The sequence below is a fragment of the Eriocheir sinensis genome, chromosome 10 (genome assembly GCF_024679095.1).
Source record: "Eriocheir sinensis breed Jianghai 21 chromosome 10, ASM2467909v1, whole genome shotgun sequence".
NCBI classification, from domain to species: Eukaryota; Metazoa; Arthropoda; class Malacostraca; order Decapoda; family Varunidae; genus Eriocheir; species Eriocheir sinensis.
The window spans coordinates 18,819,508-18,831,939 of record NC_066518.1 but is presented as its reverse complement, the minus strand read 5'-3'; the positions used below and the strand labels follow the sequence as shown (position 1 = coordinate 18,831,939).

At 38.8% G+C, this 12,432-nt stretch overlaps 1 protein-coding gene across 1 annotated transcript in view; it reads left to right on the top strand.

The window, feature by feature from the left end:
- Nucleotides 1-5,905, top strand: part of LOC126996664 (unconventional myosin-XIX-like) — a 36,819-nt gene extending 30,914 nt beyond the window's left edge. Inside the window, exon 9 of the mRNA XM_050857372.1 lies at nt 3,869-5,905. The gene's annotated coding sequence lies outside the window, so the exon portion shown is untranslated. The remainder of the gene's footprint in view (nt 1-3,868) is intronic.
- Nucleotides 5,906-12,432: the final 6,527 nt, after the last annotated feature.

Genomic DNA, 12,432 nt, shown 5'->3' with positions numbered 1-12,432 from the left:
ATGGAAAACATAAAAGTGGATAAAGAAGAGATACTGGGGCTATTGAAATCACTAGATGGTAGGAAGGCTATGGGTCCAGATGAAATATCAGGCCAAGTACTGAGAGAGTGCAGTGAACAGTTACTAGAACAAATTCACGACATTATAAGTTGCTCATTTAAGACTGAGGAAGTCCCAGTGCAATGGAAGTGAGCACATGTGGTTCCATTATATAAGAGTGGAAATAACCAAGAGCCACTGAACTAAAGACTGGTTTCCCTAACAAGTGTAATGTGTAAACTGTGTGAGAAGGTAATTAAAAGACAGTGGGTGGACCATCTGGAAAGAGAGAAGATGATAAATGAAAGTCAATTTGGATTCAGACAAGGTAGATCTTGTGTCACAAATCTTAGATGTTTTATTCAGAAGTAATAGATATAGTACAGGAGGGAGATGGATGGGTAGACTGCATATTTTTGGACCTTAAAAAGGCATTTAATAAAGTTCCACATAAAAGATTGTTGTGGAACTAGAACATCGAGGTGGATTAGGGAAAAAATTACAATGGATGAAAAATTACCTGACAATCAGAGAAATAAGAACTGTGTTAAAAGATGAAAAATCAGATTGGAGAAAAGTCTCAAGTGGAGTGCCACAGGGATCAGTGTTAGCACCAATGATGTTTTTAATATACATAAATGATATGCCAGAAAAAGTAGAGTTATATGAGTATGTTTGCAGATGACACCAAACTGCTGAGAAAAATAAGAGATGAGGATGATTGTAATAAGCTGCAGGAAAATTTAAATAAAATACTTGAATGGTGTAAAGAATGGGAAATGGAGTTTAATGAAATGTCACACAATGAAAATGGGACAAAGTAAAAATAGACCATGTGGAGTGTATAGGATGGGAGGGACAATCATCGACACAGTGAATGAAGAAAAAGACTTAGGAATCATAATGCAAGATACACTGACTCCTGAGAAGCATATAAATGATATTTGGAGAAATATATAGTTTGCTGCCAAATATTAGAGTGGCATTTCACGGCTTAGATGTGGACATGTTGAAGAAAATAATAACAACATTGATTAGACTAAGGTTAGAGTATGCAGCGGTTGTTTGGTCACAACACAGGAAAAGGGATATAAGGAAACTCAAAATGATACAAAGGATTGTAACTAAGATGCTACTAGAACTATCAAGCCTGTCATATGAGACTAAATTGGAGGAACTGGGCCTACCAACACATGAAGAAGAGAAAGAGGAGACCTGATAGCGTTGTACAGGAATACAGGTGGACTGGACTTGTTGGATAGAAATGATTTAATCGATATGGAAGGGAGGAGGCAACTAAGAGGACACCGCAAGAAATTAAGAAAGGGGACTTATTTGAAAGACATAAAGAAGTACAGCTTTTCATACAAGAGTGGGGATTCATGGAATGGACTAAGTAATGACATTGTTGAAGTGGGCATTGTCCATATAATGAAGGAAAAGTTGGACAAATATATGTTGGGAGACAGGACTGTCTGAGCTTGAGCTCAGGCCCTGTTTACTACAAATAGGTAAATACATCTAATAATGTGGGACACAAGAGAATGGAGAAGTCATGTAAGGAAAATGAAAAAGGAAGCCTGTAGAAGAGACATAAAGAACAGCTTTTCACAGAGTTGTGAATACGTGGAACAACCTTGAAAAAGATGTGGTCCATGCAATGACGATTCATGATTTTAAGGCCAAGTTGGATAATAGTACAGTCAAACCTCGGTTTTCAAACGTCTCACTTTTCAAATAAATCGGTTCACAAACAGAATTTCGAACTCATAATTTCACTGGTTGCCGTATGATCATTCATCTGCCAAAGAAGCTACTTGGCAAGAGCAGCACTGCTGCAGCATCACTGTGCGCATCAGTCATGCCGCAGCCCTCACTCAGAGAACATCCGCTAATAACTGTTCCTTTGATTTTGGGACCTAAGAAAGCTAGTAAAAGCCTAAAGGCAAAGATCATAATGGTGAAAACAACAACAGAGGTGAATAAAGAGAACATACAGAAGCATGAAAATTGTGTTTGCATCTCAAATCTGGCTTTGCAGTTTGACTTTGCAAAGTCATATATCTGTACCATTCTCAAGAACGAGGAAGCAATAAAGGATGCTATTATTGCCAAAGGAATGACTGTGATCACCAAGCAAAGATCGCAGACCTTAGATTGGATTGTGAGAAAGCAAGGCTTTTGCACCAGGATTTTATGTATGAAATACAGCTTAAAAGGTAAAAAAAGGTCTTTGTTTTGTTAGTCAGGAATGGATTAATCCATTATATATTGTTTCTTATGGAAAATTTTGTTTCAGTTTTAGAACAAATCGTTTTTAGAACAACTTTTGGGGATGGATTATGTTCGAAAACCAAGGTTTGACTGTAGATATAGAGATGGGACAGTACAAGCGTAGCTCCTCTCCTGTATACCACAACTAGGTAAACATGCACACACCACTCAGGTAGCTCTGCACTGCCAGGCATCGCAGCCTGGCAGGTAGAGGTTTTAGCCCCATTCATGCTGGGATTTTTCCACTGACAAGGAGCAGTTACTTTCCCCCCTTAGGCAAGGCGGATGGGGTGTGTGGTGTGTAAAGGTCCTGGTAGTACCCAGAGATCGACTGATGAGCCTTGCTTTAATCGGGAGGGTACTTGCTGGCAAAGACGACTCCAGCTCCTGATCAGGCCATGGGTGAATTACTTGCACACACAGAAGAATTAATATTCCCTCTCTTTAATTAGATAATACCAAAATTTTACATACGATCCTTTGCGATCAGTTATACGATCTGTCAGTCACACTACACTCAGTCTCTGTCTTCTACTGTGTTCATTTCTGTTAGCTTCAAGAATGGATAGCAACTGTACAATATACTGAGCCTAAAGCAATATGGTAAATGTAAAATAACGTGTGGGGACCATCTTGATAATACGGAGATCACAATTTTTTGTCTTTAACCCGTACTGTACCGCCCTATGTGATATAAAAGTGGCCCCCAGTACTGCACTGGAAGTAAAAAAAAATTTATTGGCTAATTCCCTTTAACATGACCCCAGTAACAAGGAAAGTAGGTTCATTCCACTCACTGTCACCCATAAGTGCTCTGCAGCTACCACCGTCTGCTCATGGCTGGCCCGGCTTGGCCCACAGCCCACCCTTGTGCGTACGAAAATGGTTCCGTAATTCAGTACTTGTTAACCGTTATAAAGTATGTGTGTGTGTGACTGGCTCAAGGTCACTACTCGGCTGACCTCACTATATGATTACCAGATGTTTTCACTTTGTTTCGGACTTGATTTCGTTGGGTTTCCCTTTGTTCCCAGTGGGTCGGCGTCACCCCTGGGGGCATATTGGCCTTGGAGAGGCTAGGCTGACTCACAAGTGGATGCTCTGTGCCCATATGAGCATCTAGATGTGCACAGGACCATCTTTTCAATTGCTATTAATTACAGTAATTTGCAAACGCGTCTGGTGTATAATTGCAAATTGATTTTAACGCGTGAGACGCGTTAACGGTACTCTACGGGTTAAATATTCAGATTTTAAGGACTTCTTTAAAAGAATTTCTTGCTTTCCCAATTTAGGTTTGGATTTTCACATTACTGCATCAACTTTTGGATTATCTGCTGTTAGTATTGATTTCAAGAATGATAGTTTTATTGATATCGTAGCAACAGAACTGAGTTCAGAAGCAGTGGTGAGCACCTTTAGCTTTGTTTATTCATCTCAAATACCATGCATTAAATTTAACATATGATGGCAACCTGAAATAATCCTTTATACATACTTAGTGTTGCCAAAAATTCCCTTCATTTTGTTTTCTTTTTCTTTTTCTTTTTTTCAGAATGACGATGTATTTGCCCAAGACTTGCCTTACAATGAACCATCTTAGACACACAAGTAGATGAATAGCAACTTGAACTGTTTTTACAACTGGGATTGAGCTACACAAATAAGTATATAAGTATTTTTAATGTTCATTACATCACTATTTTAGTCATATTCTTTTAACTTTAATGCAGTAAATAGAAAAGGGAAACATCAAATATAAAGTTTAGAAAACATAAAAGTGCAGTTCAAGTTTGAATTCAAGTAATATCTGAAGTTTCTACATTATGGTAAATGATCTATACCATTTGTTGATTTTTTTTTTAATATTTTAATTTTTATATAGGCATTTGTTTATATTTTATGCCCATTAGTCTTGCTAAGTGAATTTGTTAGAAAACTTTATAAGGCAGTTTCTTGAGCAACACTGCTTTATGGTAGTGCAGGGCATTCCCTCATTCATAGTGACAAGTACATATTGTGTAACAATTTAAAGTGTTAGTGAAATTACCTTGTAAAATTATATAACTCTGAGGTTGTCTGCTAAGGTAAAGTTGGGAGCATATGCTACAGCCTGTCATAGCGGTATTCGTCTTTGTCCTGTTGACCCTTTGAGCCTATGATGGAAAAGAACCCATTAACCTGACAGTTCCAGTGTAACATCTTGGTTACCACAGTTTACCTTCCCACGGTACCCATTTATCAACTATTCCAAAAGGAAGGATGATCAGCTGGATGGGCTACCATCAACTGCCTAGGCTGGTATTTGAACCCAGGCCTGCAGATTTGTAGTTAGGGACACTAACCACTGCAGCAGAGTTGCAGTGCTAAGCAGTGTAGAGGATTAAAGCAGTGGTTCCTAACTTTTCTACTACCACATCCCTTCTAGGAATAGGTCCTCCTACACTCTATGCTCCCTATGTAGAGAAAGATAAAATTCCCTCCCAGATTTATTAAACTGATAAGCCCAAGTAGTCCATTGAAAACTAAACTTGGTAAAAGTGATAGGTACATTTGCTTGTTTTCATAAACCTCTCAATATTATCCCACCCCCCTTGTTAAGATAATAATAAATATAATTGGAGTAATTCCAACATTTCCCCCTGGGCTTGTGCCCCCTTGGAAATTACTAATGCTATACTAAGGGGGTGCACATGGAGAGATGGCAACAAGATTCAAGTTCTTTTCTTTCACCTTGTTTCATCTGGCATGTTGTCTTATAATCAGGTACTTTCATTGTTTATAACGATCACATGATAGGTGCTAGGCTCGAGATATAGTCCCAAATATTAAGCTGTGGCAATAATAAGACTAGGCTGAACCAGGCCTACTTAAAGTTGTAAAATATTAGTTCCCAACATTTCAGGTGCTTTTTGCAGGAATGCAGTGTTGCAAAGATCACATAAAAGAGTATGACATTGGTAGTCAAAAGAAAGTATTACTGTCATATTTACACCATCAAGATGAGCACTGCATTTGTGACCAACTGATAAAATTAATGTCAACTGTTTCCATTCTGGATCCAGAAAACAAATTACCCAGCCATACCATCTGGATTAGCTGTGACTAATACACTACAAGGTTCACTTCACTATTTTATAATTTTATTTATTTATATGTTACTGATTTTTATGTTCAGTTAAATGTTGCTTTGGTCTGGTGTCATTGGCTTAAGAAGTCAAGTTAAAAGTCAAAGCATTGTCTGTCACATAAATATAAAGAATGTCTAAGTCTTTGAAAGATGTTCCCTAGTGTCAGTAAAAGTTCAAACTAAATTAGGTAGGTTTTGATAAACAGACAGCTAATATTTCTGCAGTATTAAATGGTTAGAGTATGTTGCCATGTACTTACATATCTATTTTCAGGTAAACCTGCTGAAAAGTATAACATGAAATGTATTTTAATTTTTGCATTTTTAGTACAGTACTGTCTCCAGGATTGCGAGTTTCAAGTTTGCGATTCACCGAGTTTGCAATAGGGACCCCAAAAATTTGATTTTTATTGAAAACTGAAATTGCGATATGACCCGAAAGGAAAAGGCTGCTAAAACTTTTTTTTTAGTAAAAGTGAAAGTCATCATTGTCCCCCCCACCCCCTCCACACACACACACACACACACACACACACACACAGCAGACCATACTGCCACCCATTCATCTATATTATAACCCAGTGAGGCACAGGGTTCAATTTTAGGATGGCAGTTATTTGGGGGAAAGACAAGGTAGCATTAGATTATTTCGCCCAATCCTCAACCTCTGGTATCATAGGATCATACCATTGTTGATCATTAAAGGTTGCTGTTTGGGGTACAAAAATTATATGTTATTATATTAATATGTTTCGTTCACTTTTCATTATAAGTGGGCAGGGTATGAGCAGCAATGTTTGTAATAATGTGCAGAGTGGCCCATTGTACATTGTTTTGTTACCTGGATGAAATCTTTTTGCCTTCGTGTCTGTCATTGAAGTTTATCGTACCATGTTCCTGAAAACACAATAAGTCATTGGCAGAGCTGAGGTCTGTGATGGAGTGGTTTTCAGTTTAGTGAAACTACTGTTCATGCATTCATTCTTGTTTACAACTTGTTCCATTGAGTTTATTGGTCTGCTACTCTGCTAAATGAAGTTATTGTAAGCTCAAGCAGTAGACTAGATGAACAGAAAACAAAGAGCCATCTGTAGTGTGGTGACATGAATCAGAAAAAAACGAGAAAAGTATTGAAAAGAGGAATGAAATGATTTCGGGAACAAAAAGTGTACAGTAAGGATCTCACTGGCATTTATGTAGTCTTCTAGTGCTGGAACCTCATACTTCAGTAATTACCCATTAATACATACAAGCATAACTGAAATTGAATCTTCTAACAGTACACCCTATTTTCCAGTAGTAAATGATACATGTCTATATGTTCAGATATATTTAGAATTATTACTTTTTTGTGTATTCATGTGTATCTTTCATTATAATGTTACTTTGTGCCTTTATATACAGAGCAGACTTACTTGTGATGGCTGTTTGCAGCATATAATGTTTGATATCATGAGAGAACATTTATTTCAGGTTCCAAAATAAATGTAACTTTTATTTATTTATTTATTTATTTTATTTTTTATAACTTAATTGTTTCATCTCAGTTTTGGCCAGTTTTTTTTTTTTTTTTTTTTTTTTTTACATACTTTATAATTTCCATGAAGGAACTACTAACCTTCCATAACTTTAAGAAGTCATAGGAATTAAGTCAGGTGATTACCGAATGTTGTATTCAATAGGATTACCACAAAGTGTTTGACTGGCTTGAGTGACAATTACTGGAGTCATAACTTATAGACCTGTTGCAATATTTTAAAGGGTGTCCTATGTATGACTGTAAAGTATACTAACCCATGCCATTACCTAAGTGTCATGTGAAATATGCCATGTTTGTTCACACATTATTATAAATAAGACATACTTCAGTAAACAACATATGGTAGAGTCACCACTCATAGCACTTCAGGCCATATGCTGGACTAGCTCATCTTTTTTTATGGGAACAATACTTACAGAGAATTCTCGCTGAAGCAGACAGTTGCCATTCATCATGATAGGCCCCATTAGCCATCAATTTGCCTCTTTGCTGCTAGATGGTTCTCACTCAACACTTGTAACAGATACACTCCTTTACCAGCATCAGCTCATTTATACACTAACTACTGCACTTTCAGTGAAGACTCATGTGACCCTTCACTCTACAAATGCCAAATTTGCTTTAAGAACTTATTTCCTTTAGGCAACTTTAAACTGAGTGTGCTCTCAATCACCTGATTCCTGCCAACCATCCTCCTACTGCTGTACTTATCCCCCCTCCTCCACCACAGCACAATATAACAAAGAAAATGTGTCTCATTCACTTATCTAATAAGAAGTAAAACCATTGATTTACTTCTTATGCCTGCAGTCCCAACTCATAACTTATGTGTACAGGAAATCCTCGTTATTCTACCATTTGTTATTTTGACCTTTACATTTACATACCATTTTTCATTGTTTCAACATGCAGTCCCATGCCAGACCTCTGCCCAGCCACCAGCCACCTGATCTATAATACATGTTTGAACTTTGCATATACTGGTCAGCTGATCCACTACCAAAATTGGTACCCCCCTTACATACACACACAAAAAAAATCCAGCAGCTTTGCAGCTTCTCTTGGCAGATGAGCTTAAAGGGGACCCTGTGATGGAAACAGCTGCAATCAAAGTCAGACGAGACAAGCTGTCACTGGCAGAGACAAAAATTAAGCAGTTTTGCTCACATTCAAATAACTGGGATTGCTGGTACATTCCCATCACCTATGTGTAAAACTAAGGTCAGGCTAGTCACTATAGCCCTGTACTGGGGAGTTCTGTGCAGGCTGGAGGCCACCTAATGTGGGGCAGAGCCTGCCTCAAAACTCAAAACAACTAACAGCAGGAGAGTGGGCAGGTCAAAGGCCCATACGAGTACAGTGCCAAGCCTGCCTCATTCTTGCCATCTCAAAGATTTGTTTACCTCAAACTCTAAGATCAAGGGAGTGAGTGGGTTGTCATGTTTATTAGTGTACATTCTATGATCAACTTTCTTGTAAACATCGTCCATTTCATAATTCTATTCTAAACCACTTGTTATTTATATGCATTTTTGTTGTTATGATAGTTGGGAGGACTTTTATAGGCTCTCAATACATTCTGCTGCCCAACCATGGTTTGCCCAGTGAAAACACACCACACCATCCTTAGATGGGATGGGTGGAATGGGCAATTCAGGAGCAGTTTAGTCCAAACTGTAGGTCCCTTTTGAGTTAAACTTTTTAGTGCAGAGTAGTCAGTGACTAGTGTGCTGCACCTTACTGCCCTGTACTCCACCTCCCTAGCTCACTGTGGCCATTTTGCACTTTTAAGTTGTGCTCAGATGGCAGCATTAGCTGATTTAATTCAGTGTCAAAACAAATACCTTCCAGGTAAAGCGGCCAACCTAGAGGAAGCAGTTGCTTAGAGCCTCCCAATAGCATGAAAAAATTGGTATTTATCCTATTTTATTTATTTTCTTGTGTGAAGATAATGGGGAACCTAATTTTATTTGTTTATGACCACATGACCCAAATGACCCAATCAGTCAGTCAACCCCCTATTTCTTTATCATTCTTTGAGAAAATTGGGTTTGTTATTGATCACTTTCTATGGAACGCTACCCTTTTGAATAGTGGGAGGTTTCCATATGGTTTAGGCATGTGATGATAATGAAGGAAAATTTGTGAAAAAGAATGTATGAGGGAAGGATCGAGGAAGGGGGTGTCAGGGGAAGACCACCTGTGAAGTGGGTCAATAGGGTGAGCGAGTATTAGAGCGAGAGAGATGTAAGTAGAAAGATTGAATGTGCTGAGAGGGAGTGCCAGAACAAGGAGAGATGGAGACACTTCTACCATGGCCACCCCATGGAGGGAAGTTCCTGTGAGGGAGCAGGATATCAGAGATTTAGATAGATAGAATTCCATATAAATATCATGTGATAAAGATCTCATCCACATGTTTTTAGGAGTTGACATTCATCAATCAAAGACAGTGGTGTTATGCTTCCCTTGGTTGAAGCTTAAAAAAATGAGATAACCATTGAGGAATTTGATATAGTTAAGTGTTTGGCAATGGCAGGAAAATGTGATGTAAACAAAGTCTTACATTCCCTCATGATTAACCATTTTCACTTGTATACAAAGCAGATACATTCCACAACCTGACAATATGTGCTTTACTCAGTGTTGTTAGGTGTGGATGAATCAATCTTCAGTGAAGATTAACTTATAACAGAAAGGCTGTTTACCTAGCAACTTGCAGTCCCATTAGTCTATAGTACTACCATATCAAAATCAGGGCCAGGGTGCAGTCGGGGCGGGGCAACACCTGTCTCCAGCATTGCCATCTCTGTAGAACTCGACTGGTGACTCATGTCAGGCTGGGTCAGTAGGAGTGCTGCCACTCGTGAGAGGTTCAACATTTATTTTTATTAAGAAAATATCATATTTCCTACTTATATTCCTTCAAACTATCTTTAAATATAAGTAACACTGCTTATCCACCTTAGAACTGCGGCAAAAGTTAAATAAAAGTAATAACATTTTCTTAGCACCACTGTAAAATATGTATGCCACGTTTCTTTATTGCCGTATAAATATCATACGCATAACTAGTTTACTTTTCTTTGATGTGTCATAATATTTACGTTAAACTTGTATTGGTATGTGTTTTAGCATTTGTAATGCCTTTTACATATACATATCACAGAAGTTATGCGTCACAGGTTTGGGAGACCTGGCAAGGCTGGTCACAGGCCCCACCCGGTCCCGACTCCACCACAACCCTCAGTTAAGGATGGTACTACTATAGTGATCAGTGTGCCCGGCAACAACTCCATGGGCTTGGGTTCGAATCCTGGCTTGGGCAGCCAGAATGCAGCTCACCCAGTTGTTCATCCTCCCTTTCAGGCTGGTTGATAAATGGGTACCTGGGGAAAGTAAACTGTGGCTATCCCAGATTTCACATTGGCCCCTGTCCCAAAGTAATTGGTTCTTACCTACCACAGGCTCAAAGGGCCTACAGTTCAGAGATGAGCACTGCAGTCACGCACAGCTATAGAGTATGCACCCACCCTTACCTTATCACTATCGTATATTAACATGCTACTATCAACCCAGTTGAGGTTGACTTCAATCAGCTAACCAACAATTTTCAACTAATTAAGTGGTGATTAATATTGTTCATATTTCCTCTGGCTGTGCCAAGCCACTCTGTAAATAATCTCACCTTATCAAATTTCTTTGATAATCTTGCCCCATAAGTATATAATCAAGAAGATGGTAACTTTTCTTAGCTACATTAGTAACCTAGCAACCTATTGTCACCACAGCCAAGATAGTGTACGGCACCTTTAGGAAGTGTGGTGCCGCGCTAGGCAAGGAGATTGAATATTCCTCTTCATCACCTTTAGTCATTATTATTAACATTGGGATGAGGCTCTTTAGTGAGTTAGGTTGATGTCATGCAGCTACTCAGAGCACTCAGCAAACAAGTTCACACCAGTCACCAAGGAGTCAGCAAAATTGGTAGAAATATTGAACAATCACCATTCAATTAGTTAAGCAATATTTAAATTAACAAAACCCTCACCTTAACCTAATGATTAATAATAAATCCCAGTAAATTACTAACAAAAAGACCAAGGGTGCAAACTGTTCTGTAAATAGCCACTCTAATTTTGATGTGTAGAGCTGTCATGATCGGAGAATGCATGGTGCTCTTGTTGCAGGGCTGCAGGGGGTGGGACATACAGCACAAAATGTTTAGTTTGTGACTGTACAGGCAACTCAGCAGAGACTAGACTATTATCATGTGTACTTAATGTAGATGTTGCAAATTGGGGGTTGGGAAGTCATAATTTTTTTTTTTTTACTGCATTAATGTGGGTGTTCAGAACTTGTGATAAAAGAAAAACTGCAGACTTCCAGGATAGGAAATGCAAAATGTGATAATTCACTGGTAATGTTGGAAGTTTGTATGCATGTGTATGTGTGTAATTCACCAGCCGGATAATGTGCTTAACTCACAATTGGTAGCCAGTTACCCCCCCAGAGAGCTTTTGAGCTCGTTAGCTGATCCATAGGTACTGTGGGGATGTCAGATCATACACACACAGATCATATACACACACACACACTATGAGCTCTGTGCTTTTCCGTAGGGGAACGGCTGGCTGTCTCGAGAGACCTGCAGCAGACCAAGAGGTGAATTACACACACACACACACACACACACACACACACACACACACACACACACACACACACACACACCTTGTTCAAGGGGGGGACTAACTGTTCCTTTCTATGAAATATCTTTTTACTTAAGCGAGGCTTGAACCTCAACCCGCCTGGTGAGAGAGAGTACAAGTAAAGTTTTGCATTTGATAACTTATTACCAAAGAAAGCTCACCAACTACAAATAATGAAATCAAAGGAAAATGTTAATTAGTACTGGATCCCTCAAAAAATCAACCTTTTACTGCTCATTTGATGGCTTAAAGTTTCATTTTTGTGGTCTTATCTTACAGTGTGTACTTAATGAATTTCTTTCCCATGCAATACTTTATCTTTGCTCCCACCTCCCCTCTAACTTCCCTCAGCACTCCTGGAGGTCTTTGATGCCTTATTACATTAAAATTTTTAGTGGACAGTAGTGGGGCTGACTGGCAGGAGTCAGAGGTGGTGCATGTGTTATTACATGTGGCAGGACTTAAACATGACTTTGAACATTTTATCAGCTGGCACATCAACATGGCAATCATGTAGCTGAAATGGGATTGTAATATAAAAAGTAAGGTAAATGTGGGTGCATATGCTATAGCTGTGTGTGGCTGTGGTGCTCATATCTGAAACGTTGGCCCTTTGAGCCTGTGGTAGGTAAGAACCAGTTACCCCAGGACATGGGCCAATATGATAGCTGGGATTGTCAGTTAACGTTCCTCAGGTTTCCCCAGGTACCTAGCTATTAACCAGCCCGAAAGGGAGG